Source organism: Mirounga leonina, unplaced genomic scaffold (assembly GCF_011800145.1).
Source record: "Mirounga leonina isolate KUSES-001 unplaced genomic scaffold, KU_Mleo_1.0 Mir_94, whole genome shotgun sequence".
Classification (NCBI taxonomy): Eukaryota; Metazoa; Chordata; class Mammalia; order Carnivora; family Phocidae; genus Mirounga; species Mirounga leonina.
This window is the reverse complement of record NW_023270855.1, coordinates 9,525,405-9,539,242: the sequence shown is the minus strand read 5'-3', so window position 1 is coordinate 9,539,242 and position 13,838 is coordinate 9,525,405. Positions and strand designations below refer to the sequence as shown.

General features: G+C 42.5%; 1 long non-coding RNA gene across 1 annotated transcript in view; it reads right to left on the bottom strand.

The window, feature by feature from the left end:
- Window positions 1-1,787: 1,787 nt before the first annotated feature.
- Window positions 1,788-13,838, bottom strand: part of LOC118005770 — a 36,755-nt gene continuing 24,704 nt past the window's right edge. The window contains exon 5 of the long non-coding RNA XR_004677874.1: window positions 1,788-2,247. This is a non-coding gene — a long non-coding RNA (uncharacterized LOC118005770). The remainder of the gene's footprint in view (window positions 2,248-13,838) is intronic.

Below are 13,838 nucleotides of genomic sequence, written 5' to 3'. Positions count from 1 at the left end.
TCCATAAATGTCTTCTGAATGAGGAAAAGGAAAAACCAAGTTGGGATGGGTACAAGAGGTGGAGCAATATAGTGGCTATGGATACATATTCAACACAACTCTTTGAGTTGCAAAAAACAGACACCCAATTCAACCTAGTTTCAGAGAAGAATAAATTATATTTATTGGTTCACATGATTGAGAAGTCTGAGATTATACTGGCTTCAGGACATGGATGCATCTAAGTATTCAAGAAATATTTTCAAGAATCTGTCTCAGTTTCTCCCTTGACCAGGCTTTTTGCAAGATAGACAACAGGAGCTGCAAGCCCAAATGCTCCCAGCTCAATAGCCCCCCCATGAGAAAAGGTGCTTTTACCCCCATCTTTCAACACCAGTCCTTGATCTGACACTCAGTAACCTGGCTCAGATCACATGTCCATGCCTGACTCAATTCCTGTGGCTGTGAGGGGGCTGATTGGTTGGCTCTGGGTCACATGGCCATCAGGAATGAGTCACATGACCACCCCATGGGCAGGGGAAGGAGGAGGAGGGCACTTACTCGGAAGTAAGGAGCAGAAGGGGACATGGAAGTTGAGCAGGCATAGGACAAGGGAGGGGATGGAGGCTGGGAAAAGGATGTGACTTTCCATTGTTTCCTCATAGCTTCTACCTGCTTTTTCTTGGGTAAATAGGAAATAATTGAACAGCCTGTACATCTCAATTTTCCTGCTAAACAATAAAAATTACTTCCAAGAAACATTCCAAACCAAGAGCAGGGTGGGTAGATGGGAAAAGAAGTTCATGTTTAATTAATGGAAACAGACAGTCTTCAAATGATCCCAATGGTAAAACCTCATTTAACGTAGGTTTAGAAAGGGAACACTCTGGAGATTATTAATGGAGTTTTGTTTTTCATGGCTACAGTGAAAATAAAGGGGGAAGCATAATTGGTGCTATTTGGTTAAAATTTGGCAATTTGCTCACTGGCAGAACTGTTCAGATGGGAAAGGGTGGAAACAGGGCCCAGGCAGAACAAACAAAGCAAGCACATCTTAACAATGCACGGCCTAAATAACATTCCAGGCTGCCTGTCCGTTTGGGAAGGGATTTGGGTTGAACATGTGAGTGGTTTCTATGTAATTTGGAACCCATAATACATTAGGAACATTTCCAAAATGGGGCCCTCCTGCATGAACCTGTTGGAGGCAAACATCACGGCCCCCTAGGGTGATCACATGACAAACATAAGCGCACACTGGAATGTAGGTTTGGTTGCGATGTATTCTTTGGCCCAGTTTTCCCACCATAGGCCTTTGCCCTTGCTTATCTCCCCACCTGGAATGCCCTTCCCCATGGCTCATGCTTGGTCTTCAGATATCAACTTAAAGGTCACCTCGTCAGAGGGGCCTAACCCATGATCTATTTCTCATGGTACTACTTAAATTCTCAGCATCTCACTAGCTGATATGTATGATATGTGGTTTGTTGGGATATTCATAGATTCATTTAATGTCTGTCTCAAGGATAGCCCCATATAGACAGGGCCCCTGTCTTTTGGTTGCCAGTATATGGCCAGTGCCTCCACCAGAGACTGGCACAACATTGGCACTCAAATATTCTTTTAAAAGATTTTATTTATTTATTTGACAGAGAGAGGGACAGCAAGAAAGGGAACACAAGCAGGGGCAGTGAGAGAAGGAGAAGCAGACTTCCCACTGAGCAGGGAGCCTGGCGTGGGACTTGATCCCAGGACTCTGGGATAATGACCCAAGCCAAAGGCAGATGCTTAACAACTTAGCCATCCAGGTGCCCTGGCACTCAAATATTTGTTAAAAAGATGAAATGGTTATCTTTGGCCCCTTCCCCCAAAACTTAGCCCAGATAAGGACCATAACAGACTCCCTGCAACTCTATCCTTGTATGCCTCCAAACCCTTGCAGAGTTTCCTTCTAGTGGAGTCATGCTCTTCCCCATTGTTACACCCTTAGGTAACCTAATGAACTTCATTCATTCTTCAGGGTCTCAACCAGTGTCATCTTCTTTCCATAACTTGCCACAACCCCCACCTCAGCCCATGACAGAGTCAGTTCTGCTCCTACTCCATCCCCACCATCAGTGCTCCTGCTCCTCTCTGATCTCACTGCAGAAGGTGAGGTTACAGAAAGAGCACCAACTCAGAATCAGACAGTTTGAATCCTGGCTCCAACAATTATTGGCTATGCGTGCTCAGGAAATGTTTAGCTTTTCTGGGCCTCAGTTTCCTCATCTGAAAAATAGAAATCATAATAGCATCAATTAACACAATTCCTGGGAAAACTAAATGAGATCACATACATAAACAATGTCCAGCCCCAGCACCTCACATCATTGTTTTAGAGTTCTAGCAGTAATCACAGCTATTTGTGGATCTGTGTATACTATAGCTTGTGAATTCTTCAGGGGAGGGATGACATGCTGCTGTTCTTTGTATTCTTTTGTCCTGTGTGTTGCCTTGAACATAGTAGGTGCTCAATTAATGTTTGTCCAATTAAATTGGATGCCATTCCAACATGACCCAGGCATTTGAGTGGCTTCTGTACCCCCTTTCTCCTGGACCTGCAGCTATCCAGAGAAAGCAAACCCATATGCCTCATGTGTTAAGCAAAACTTTAAGAAGAAACATCGCCAGCCATGAGAAAATAGTCATACCCCACATTCCCACACCAGACAGAATTGTTTTCTATCAACTGTCTAGTCTGTACTCTGCCCTTCTAACCCATGTTTATTAATGTGAGCAATCAAGAGGTTACTAAGAGTAATTGCATGCAACAAGCAGGAAATAACATTTGGTTGGTATCTGAGTGTCTGGTCTCTGAAATGGTTGCCTCTTCACACTCAATCCTCAAGTGAAGGTCTGTTTCCCCCAAAAGTTGTTCAGAAAATACAAGACTTACTATCCTAACCTTTTGCTGCCTAAAATTGCCAGTCCTTCCCTTGTTCAACCTCAGAGACTGTGTCCACTTTAAGATCCCACCCACAGGGCCACAGAGGAGCCAGACATGCCAACAAAATATTATTTGCTTCCCTGGTTTCTGGTGCATTCGACAGAAGCCTTCAGCTCCCAGAGTCCCAACACTGCAAATTCCTGTCCCAACCCGTAACTTCACTACTTACCCTGGCACCAATCATTTTCTCAGACACATAAGGTGGCTCCAGCACCTCATTCCAAGTTCTGACTATGCTTTCTTTTTTCCAACATTGTGAATGTGCTTCTTTTTAAAATATATTTTTCTTGGAAAGATCTGTATGTCCTATTACCGTCTTTCATACTTTGCCGGAGCATAATATGCCCCTTGAAAAGTCAACCACAACTGATCAAACGGTTTTAATGCATACATTTAACAGGAAGGCAATGAGATATTCTATATTATTCAAAGATGGTAGTGGTGTTGGGAGGGAAAGGCGGTGATGGGCATGAGGTCACAGATATGCCATCTGGGACCATTCTTTATTCAGCAAGTTGTCATTTACTTGGAATATTTCCTCCATTCCATAGATTTTAGGCATGCTTTCTTGTTCAAAGGGAAAAATGGAAGGAATAGGTCATTGAGACCTTTCATTTTTCTCATTCTTGTCATATAAACATGAAGAAACTGCCCTCTCTAAAAATGCTGCTAAGTTAGGGCAGCCCAGGGATATTTCAAGCCTGCATTCTGGCCATTTCTCTGTTTTATGTGGCTTCCTGTTCTCACATCTGATGAAAATAGTTCTTTCCATGGCAACACCACACAGAGAGATATGGCAGGGTTTTTTTTTTGTTTTTTTTTTTTTTTTTAAGCAATACTGTTTATCTTGAAACTGAACAGAATTCTCCTTTTTCTCTCACTCCACAATCACACCAGTGTTGGCAGGCTCTCTTGAGGTCATGTGAGGACACCTTAGCCATCTTTATCAAGGGATTGCAGTTCTTTCTCTAGTCCCCCATAGGACATTGATCCTGTGTACTAATAAATAGTTTTTAACTTTGAGTGCTGAAGTCCAAGTTCTTAGTTTGATGTTCAAGGCCATTTTCACAATAGGTCTTGCCTGCTTCTACATTTTCATAACCTAACACTGCCTACATTTTATTTTACATGCTAACAACACTGAGGTGCTAATATGGGACCCAAATGCACCTGAACTTCCATGGCCAGCCTGCCATTCTATCACAGTCAAGTTCAACATATCAGTTCCTCCCAACACACACATACTTACACGCACATATACATAAATATATAGACACTCAAATCTATTACCTATAGCAGTCAAACAATAAAGCTGAATTATACTGAAGGTCTGTATAGAAAGACTGAAAAAGGGATTACTCTGTGTTATTTGGCCCTTAAAATTCCTTTCAAAATATTTCCTCAAGATTCCTTTCCCCATTATAACTGTCAACAGTATCTCTACTTTATGCAAAAACTATTCTCCAACTGAGGTTAATTCTTTCTCCTCACCCCACACTCAGCTCAAATATCTACTGAACAAAATAAGAGTCAGGCAGCTAGCTGAGAGGTTTCAGTGAAGTCAGATCATTAGGCAAACCCTGATAACCCAGCAGGCTTGGTAAGTCCAAGAATGGAAAAGTTGGGTGCTTGGTGGAGCCTAATTCACTCACTATATAGAGTTTACAAATGAATCATGCAGCTCTGAATCCCTGAGTGCACATGCTGCTCCCCTTTCCTGGAATGCCCTTCCCATACTGCCTATCTAATGAACCCCTTAAAGCTTTAAGACCCAAGTCAAGAATTCCCACTTATGAGAAATCTTGGTGATTCCGGACATGTTTCTTCATCCAAAGGGAAAAATGAAAGTCCAAAACTGACCACTCTGACTTAGCACTCTTACATGATCCTTGGGTTTTTCACTTGCTGGCACATCACTTTGCCCTATTATACCATAAATTCCTTAAAGGGGAAGTTTTCCTATCTGAATTTCAGCTCAGCACAGTGCCTGGTACATAGTATAAAACTCAGTAAATGTTTGCCAGATGGTATTTTATTTTTACCACATACCTGAGAGTTAGGTAGAGTGGGTGTACATATTAACAGGTATTACTGGGGAAACTCCTTTTCCTTTCTAAACCACAGGGTATGTTGTATGAATGTTCTAATGACTTTCTGTGCATTAACTCATTCAGTCATCATGAGAATCGTATGAAGTAAATTTACTACCATCATCTGTATTTTTCAGATATTGAAGATTAAATTCCCCTTCAGTAGATTTTACTGTTCAAAATAGTTGTTTTCTACCCTGAAGTGTTCTTCTTGTAGGTGAATTGTATGCTCAGGCATGGTTATGTGACTAGCTTTGTCCTATGAAAAGTAAGAAGTGATGTGTGTCATTTCCAAAGCTTTAAGAACCAGCACATACTTTGCCTCATCTCGTTTCCCTCTGCCCTATGAGCAGCTTCTGCTCCATCACCCTGGGTCCTAGAGTAAAGATGATATGGAACAGAAATGCAGCTGGCCTATGTGGCCATATAGCATAGCAATAAATAAAACTTTGTTCTTGTAAGCCACTGAGATTTAAGGGTCATTTGATTACCTCAGAATAACCTAGCCTAAGCTGACTAATGAAGGCCACAAACCTGGTCTTTTTTCAATGTTCTCATGGTAGTGAGTGAGATTAACATCCATCTATCCACACAAGCCATGAATCTGGACTTCATCTCTGGCACCTCCTTTCCTTTCCCCCAAAAGAACAAATTAAAATTTTTTAAATTTCCAAGTCTTTCCAATGAACCTTCCTAAATCTCCCCAGAGTGGAGTTGCCTCCTGTGCTCTCTTTATCTGCAATATCACCATCTTAGGCCAAACCACCATCATCTCTCCCCTTGACAGCTTAAATGATATATCTGAACTCCCCAACCCCGCACTCAACCTGCCTTTTCCTCCCTCCATTCTTTCCTCCACAGATGCTCTGTTACAGTGACAACAGTGATCACGTTACCATGGTGCTTAAAAATCTTCAGTGCTTTCCCGTTGTTCTCAGGAGACTGAGCAGTATCTTTAACTTGGCGTCAAGTACCTCCATGATCTGGTTCTTGCTCAGCTCTCCAGTATCACCTCATCCTACCCTCTCTTAAACTCAATGATCCAACTACTCTGATCTTCCTTCCACTCTTACAAGCCATATTATCTTCAAACTTCAGGCCTTGCATATGCTGTTCCTTCTACCTTGAGTTCTCTCTCCACTACACACCATCATTCTCCATCTCACTACTAAAATGCTACTTCCCTGGGGAAGCCTGCCATGACCCTCATAACTGAGTCAAGCCCCTTAATTAAATGCTTTCATTGGCTCACATACTTCTCTTCCATAATATTTTTCAAAGTTGCAATTTTAGATAGAATTGTTTTATGAAGTTGCCTCCCCAACTAGACCATAAGCTTTGCATTAATAAGAATCATGCCTGGACACCCAACAATTCCTGAAACATGGCAGATGACCAAACAATATTTGATGACTGAAGCAATGATTGAATAAGTGAATAAAGTCTTTTTTCATTTGGATATTCTAGGGCTCCTAGTAACGCTTGAGAAATACATTGGATTGCTATCCCCTTCAGCAAAAATTAAAGACAACCCTCCCCATTCAATTTGTTGGGTCAGAAAACTCAAGGTAACAGAATAGTAATATTTTTGTCAGTGTTTACAAAGGTAATTTCACATGTAATCTCATCCACTTGGGCACCTTGGCCATGCAGATAAAAAGTTAAGTGTAGGATTGCTCTGGACTCGGGCCCTGGACCTAAAGCAAATAAGAGGAATGTGAGTACTGACAAATAGGGCTTGGACTCTTCAGTCTCAAAGTTAAGTTGGTCATCAGCTAAAATGGACTGTTTGTCTTCTAGAATGTGTACAGATGGTGACCAGAATGGAGCACTGGCTGACATTTTCCCTTAACAACTGGCCAGGGCTTTGGGCATCCCAGGGACATGGTCTGAGCAGTTTCATATAAACAGTACCAGGGGCCCATAGTGAGGCCCCTGTGTTTTTCTAGGCCACTGATCATGACACTGGCGGTGCCACTGTTCTTACTGATGGTGGTCAGAAGGAGAAGGGCTGGGCCAGCTGACAAGAGATGCTCCATGACTGGCAAGGCTCTCTTTGTTACTTCACAGAGTTCCAACTTGCATTCTAGAAAACAGCCTCATTGACATTCACAGGCAGGGGAGTCCAAGTATGAACCAATTCTGGTTCATTCTCTTGGATTCAAATCCCAGCATAGCCACTCACTAGTGATGTATAATTGGGCAAGTTACTGCATTGCTCTGAGTCTTAGCATCTTCATCTGTCAAATGGAGAACAGAGGAGGGAGAATTCTTTCTACCTCTGGAAGATTAAATAATATAATGCATATGAAGCACCTAGAATATAGTAAGTACTCAACAAACATCCACATCTTCTCTCAATCACTAATCCTTCCTTCAAGTATGTTCAGAGTCAAATCCTCAGCTTTTATCTTTATAAACTAAGAGTGATTCTCTGAACCTCATACTCTTATCCTCTCTTTAATGGAAAGGACAAAATAGTTTACTTCCTTTAGAAGTATGACAATTGGGGGTAAACTTTGTGAAAACCAGTGGAACATTATAACATTATTATATAACATTATATATAAATACTAAGAAACCTCTCTCCTTCTGTTATAGAAGTAATGCTATCCATGTCTGCATCTTCTTGGGTGCCTCTCAGGGGCCAGGCACTGAAGTGAGTGATTTGCATCCCTGCTAGCCATATGAGCTTGGGTAAATTATCTAGCCATGCCTCTACTGTGTCTACTGTAGAATAAGGATGATATTAACACCTCCATCATAGGGTTGCTTTGAAGATTAAGTAAAATACTCTATTTCACGTTGAATAACTTGGGACTGTATGCATATTAAGTGTTCAGTAAATGGTAGATATTGCTTTCATTCATGAGCCTGCTGGAGCCAATCACGTTGTGTCCCAAGAGCAGATTATGTGCATTCTTCCCAACTCTGTGCTTAGGGACATCACAGAGATAACCTGAAATCAGCTATAGTGGACATATTTAAAACAGAGTCACCAGAAAATACTACAAATAATGGCTTTTTATTTTCAGATTTAGTTATTATCTATTTACAAACATGCCACTCCAATCATTCTCTCTGTTTTACTCATGAAGGACATTATGCTTCTGGAGAGGTTAAAGGACTTACCCAAGGCCACACAGCCATTAAAAAGCAGAGTTGAGGGTTAAATTAGGTCCATCTGATACCAAATCCCATGTTTTTTTTCTTCTACAATAAATGTGTTGACATTTAAAGTAAAGGAAGAGGAAACAATGCTGATTTTTAATGGGGTTCCTTACACATCATGAGGGCCTTAAAATCAAAATACCTAACTATTGTTTTTAAATTGTCAAACATCTTTATGGCATTTACTTTTATTCTTTAACAGCTCTTCACAAGTATTAATTCATTAAATCCTAGTAACACCCTATTAGATCGCTTTTATTGTCATACCACTTTACAGATGAGGTAACTGAGGCAGCTAAGTAACTCGTTCAGGGTCATGTAGCAAAGCAGATTCAAATGCAAATATGCTACTGTCATCTGTGTTCTTAGCTATGATGCTAGGCTGCACATCTATGTTAAACAAGAAGCCTTTGCTTCATGCTTCAGCACAAACTCTGCTCCACTCCTTTGCCCTGGGAACTTAGTAGCATTTTTTTCTTTACTCCTTGAATCACAGAGAAAATATTTATGAATGCCCTACAATTGCACCATGGGGGCAGAAGTCATTTTGCACAAGGGCCCAGCATGTGGAATTCTTCAGCCAGCAAAATTACAATTATTTCATGAGGCTCCACTCTGGAGCAATCCCTCGTGCTGCTGAGACTTGGTGGCTGGAGGCCCTGAGAGGGCAACCTGAGGTGGTACATCAGAAAGATCTAGATTACCTTTTGGAATTTTCAAACATTTGCAAAAAAAAGAAATGGATCATTTTTGATTCAAGGAATGATTTCTTTTCCTAGTGAACAACTAAAGGGTGTTGGACTCCCATGTTTAGGAGGTAAATAAAGCAATTCCATATATGTTCCAATTCCAATCACTTCTCCCCAATCCCCCTGCTGTGACCTTAGCCCAAACTGGTTGTATCACTGCCTGGAAAACTGTGGCAGACTCCTAATGGGTCTCCTCGCTTCCACCCATGCTGCCCTAAACTCTGTTCTCCATAAAGTGACCACAGTGAGCCTCATAAAGTATAAATTACATTACCTAACATCTCTACTGAAGCCCCCCCCAGTGGCTGCCCATCACATAAAAACCAAACCCAAACTCCTTGCCATGACCCAGAAGACCCTGCAAGATCAGCCCTCAGCCTATGTCCTCAACCTCATCTCCTACCATCTCCAGCCAATGGGCTTTCCTGCAGTTGCTTAAATAGGCCAAATTATTTTTAACCTCCGGGCCTTTGTACATGCTGTTCCCCCACCTTGAATTTTTTTCTGCCCAAATGGTAACATGGTTGCCTCCTTGCCATCATTCCAGGCTCAACTCAATACCACTTCCTTAGAAAGCCTTCTTGACTGCCCTGTTTAAAACACTGTTCTGACATGTTCTGTTTATGTTTTATTTCCTTCATAGCACCTGTTGCTAGCCTATGCGTTTCTTTATTTAGTTGTTATTGTCTCTCTCTCCTAGCTAAAATGTAAACTGCATGAGAGCAGAGACTCTGTTAAGTTCACGACTGTCTCTCCAGTGCCTGAAATAGTGCCCAGTACCTTTCAGGTGTTCAGTCAGTATTTGTCGAGTGAACTAATAATAAGTGATGAAAATAAATTATGCAATGATGATGACAGCCATTCAGTGTCGGACAGTCTTGGAGTTCCTTTCTCGAATGGGAGGGTTGTTGGAAAAATGTCCTGTGGTGACAGAAATGAATAGAGGAAGAGGTTTCCAGAACTGAATGACATCCCATCGGAGGTCCTCAGAACAGCAAAGTGATTTTGAAGACCAAGAGGTACCTATCATTCTGCCTGTACTACATCTTCAGATTGGCCAGAGGGTGTGAAAGACAGACACTCCTGCTAGTCATGCCTTTGGTAATTGTTGTGGGACATGGAACTTGCTTCTAACCAACTGAATATGGTAAAGGCAATGGGGTCTCACTTCTGTCATTGCACTGCATTATATAAGATTCCATCTCAGGATCCTTGAGTGGGAAAGGCTCTCTCTCTACTGCTGGCTGCCATGTTGTGAGAAGGTCTATGGAGAGGACCATCTGGCAAGCAACTTCAGGTGGCCTCTGGAGCTGAGAGTGGCCCCAACTGAAAAGCAGTGAGGAAAATGGGACCCCCGTCCCACAATCACAACAGCTGAGTTCTGCCAACAACCTACAGGAAGTCAGAAGTGGTTATTTCCAGTTGAGCCTCTGATGAGGTCACAGCCCTAGCTAATACCTGGATTCTGGCTGATAAGACTCTGAGCAAGGGATCTAGCTAAGCTGTTCCCAAACTCCAAACCACAGAAACAATGAAGTAATTAACATTTATGTTGTTTTAAGTCACTAAGTTTATGGTAAATTATTACACAGCAATAGAAAACTAATACAGAGGAGATTAAAGTCATTCATTCATTTACAGAAAGACCCCTTCACTAAAGATATCTATACTAAGGCTACGTCAGAAGCAATGAGAATTTATAGAACCCTGCAATCAAGAAAATAAAGAACCTGATTCTTTTATTTGCCATTTCAGAGACAGTCAAGATTTGTTAACCAATGGTCAATATGGTTGTGATGTCCCCTCATACTAGCATTAAGTTCAGCAAAATGTCCCTTTGGACTTGTCTTCTGGAGAGGCAGGAGTAAAAAGAGTCAGGAAGACTTGCACCACTCCCCAGCCAGGCTTGGGGGAAAAAGTCCCAAGGGATGGGGTGTGTAGAACTGAGAAGAGAACATAACAGGCTGAGCCCCTGGGACCTGTACAACATGGGCCCCCACATGTAGAGAGGGCTTAGCAATAAAGGAGCCACTGGTGGCCCCAGTGCAGCAGCTCCCTTCTCTTTCATCTCTGTCTCTCTCTGGAACCCAGCTATAAACATCTTCAAACCATTAATTTACTCAGGCAGGAGCTGAAGGGCATGCTGGAACACCCATAATCTTGACCTCCTGGCACTTTAGTCCACTAGTTGAGCTGGTCCTACTGGGAGTTTTTGATGATGCTGGACAGCACTAGCCCTGGGTTGAATTCTGAGAGTGAGCTGGGTTTTAGGTCTAACCACTTCCCAAACTCCTGGGCAAGGTGCGTGACACATCAGTTATGGTCTCAAAGGGAACATCTTCATTCTTCACAAGTTTTTAAAGTCAGTGCCTTGTGATGGCTGCCACCAGACACCAAACACATTTTTTAAGTGAAAGTACAATATGTAGCACATATGCAAAAGCAAACAAACAAACAAACAAACCATCAAAGAATATTGTCTAGGAAGACCCACATACTTCCTAGAATATCATCTTCATATCAACTGGTGATCTCTATGCAAAACATGGAGTGCTTTTCTCCTGGAGGTTATGACCCAGCCGCCACGCTGTGACTGGCGTGTCTGGTATGCACGCTCCAGCCACTCATACACTGGGTTCTCTCATCTATGAGCAAGGAGACGGGTAACAAAGGTCAAGGTGCCATAAAGCAGAAAGTTGAAGAGCTGTCTGGGAAGAAAAAAAGGTGCAGAATCAAGAGGGAAATGAATGGGAATAAAGGAATAAAGGTGATGGAATAGGATTGGCATGGAATCGAGAGAGTAGGCTACGCCAACCTTAGGCAAGACTGTCACTAATGAATATTGGCTTGCCTTCAGTAAAACCAATTTCCTTTGGGCAGCAGTTTACCAAGTATGGTTCCTATAGGAACAGCATCGGCATTGCCTAGAATTTGTTGAAAATAAAATTCTCGGGCCCTGCCCCAGACCTACTGCATCAGAAATTCTGGCAGTAGAGCCTAACAATCTGTATTAACAAGCTTCCCGGGGAATTATGATAAACTAAATTTTGAGAACCGCTGCTATTGGGTATCCAGTGTCCTCACACTGTCTCCAGGTTTCAAATCACGGACCATCTAGAGAATAACTGGGCTTTGTCTATATTCTTCTCACCTCCTCTCATGGAATTGTATGAGCCCTATCTGCTAGGCCCTCCCATGACTGCTCTCCCTGCACTAAGCCACCTAATTCATATTCAGGTGTTAAGCGTTGTCATAGATTGAATTATTGGTCCCAATTCTTCACCTTTCCCTGTATTTGGTAACCTCGGCCATGAAGCCATGTAGTTCCTCCACACACACACAAAAGACTGTATAACCCTATCTCTTTTCTTTAGGCTTGGTCACGGATTTGGCCAGCAGGATATTAGCAGACATGATGCATGTAGGGGCTTGAAATGGGCTTGTGCAGTTGAGCTTATCCTCTGACAGCTCTGCCATCCCTATGAAATGAGCTTTCCTAGGAATGCACCACCCCCTCAGCCTGCTCCCAGAAGGAACCCATGAGGAGCAGAGCCAAACCAGCCACGTAAACCAATGCACAGATCTATGAGTAAAATAAATACTCATTGTTGTACACCACAAGATTCTGGGTTTATTTGTTACCCAGTGATAGCTAACCAGTACATTGAGCATCAGTGATGCTAGTCTCCTGGGTGATCTATTTTCCCTACAACATGAGCCTACTGAAATCCCAATGTCTTATGGCAGAAGGCCTTGTAAGGAGACAGCAAGAAATATAGTCATCCACTCTCATCCACAGTTTGAGTTACTCATGGTAAACTGTAGTATAGAAGCAGATAATCCTCTCTCTGACATATCATCAGAAACTTAGTAGTGGCCTAATGCCATATCACAATGCCTACACCATTTACTTCATCTCATCATGTAGGCATTTTACCATCTCACATCATCACAAGAAGAGTAAGTCCAATAAAAGGTAATTTGAGAGAAAAAGAGACCACAGTCACATAACTTCTATTACAGTAAGTTGTTGCAATGGTTCTACTGTATTATGAATTACTGTTGCTCTTACTGTACCTAATTCATAAATTAAATTTTAATCACAAGTATGTATGTATAGGAAAAAACATAGTATTGAACCTTACATCTGCTATCTGCAGTTTCAGGCATCCACTGGGTCTTGGAACATATGCCTGGCAGATAAGGGGGGACTATGGTATATTTTAAGGGGGATCACTTTGGGGGATAGGGAGCTCTGCTTCTCTCAAGCTGACTGTGAGTAGGGCTATGACACTACTAGGTCAGACAATGGGAGAGACACAGGATAGGGTGTTCTGAAATGAGATAGAAAGGACAGACGAGAACAAGTTGGATGGACAAGAGACATCAGATTAGAAGAGAAGGAAGTAACCGGCAATAAGCATCATGTTATACCCTCACTATCTCCCAGCCCTGAGGCCCCCAAAGGGAATCTGCAGGTCTCAGCTCCAGGCAAATCTATCTTCACTCATTCCTGCTTCTGATCCTGCTGCCCCACTGTCTGCCTCTCACTTAGCAAGTCTGAGAGGCAGCAGCGCTGGGATGAGAAGCAGCATCCTCTCAGTGGGAGGCAGCTGGGGACTATTTGTATTGAGTGAATTATTCGCTCTAGAAGCCGAGTACTCCCACCCAAGCTCTCATACTGCAATTAATTATCCCCGGAGTGCTCTCCCAGGTGGGGTCACGGCCGCGAAATGCCACCCAGGCTTTGCCCTCAGAGCTGCCTGGGAACTGAAACAGTGAGAGAGGAGGCTTGTGTAAGGTGCAGCCCCGGCTGTGCAGGGAAAGCTGGGGTTACCCTGGTCAATGGCATGCAGCTTCCCT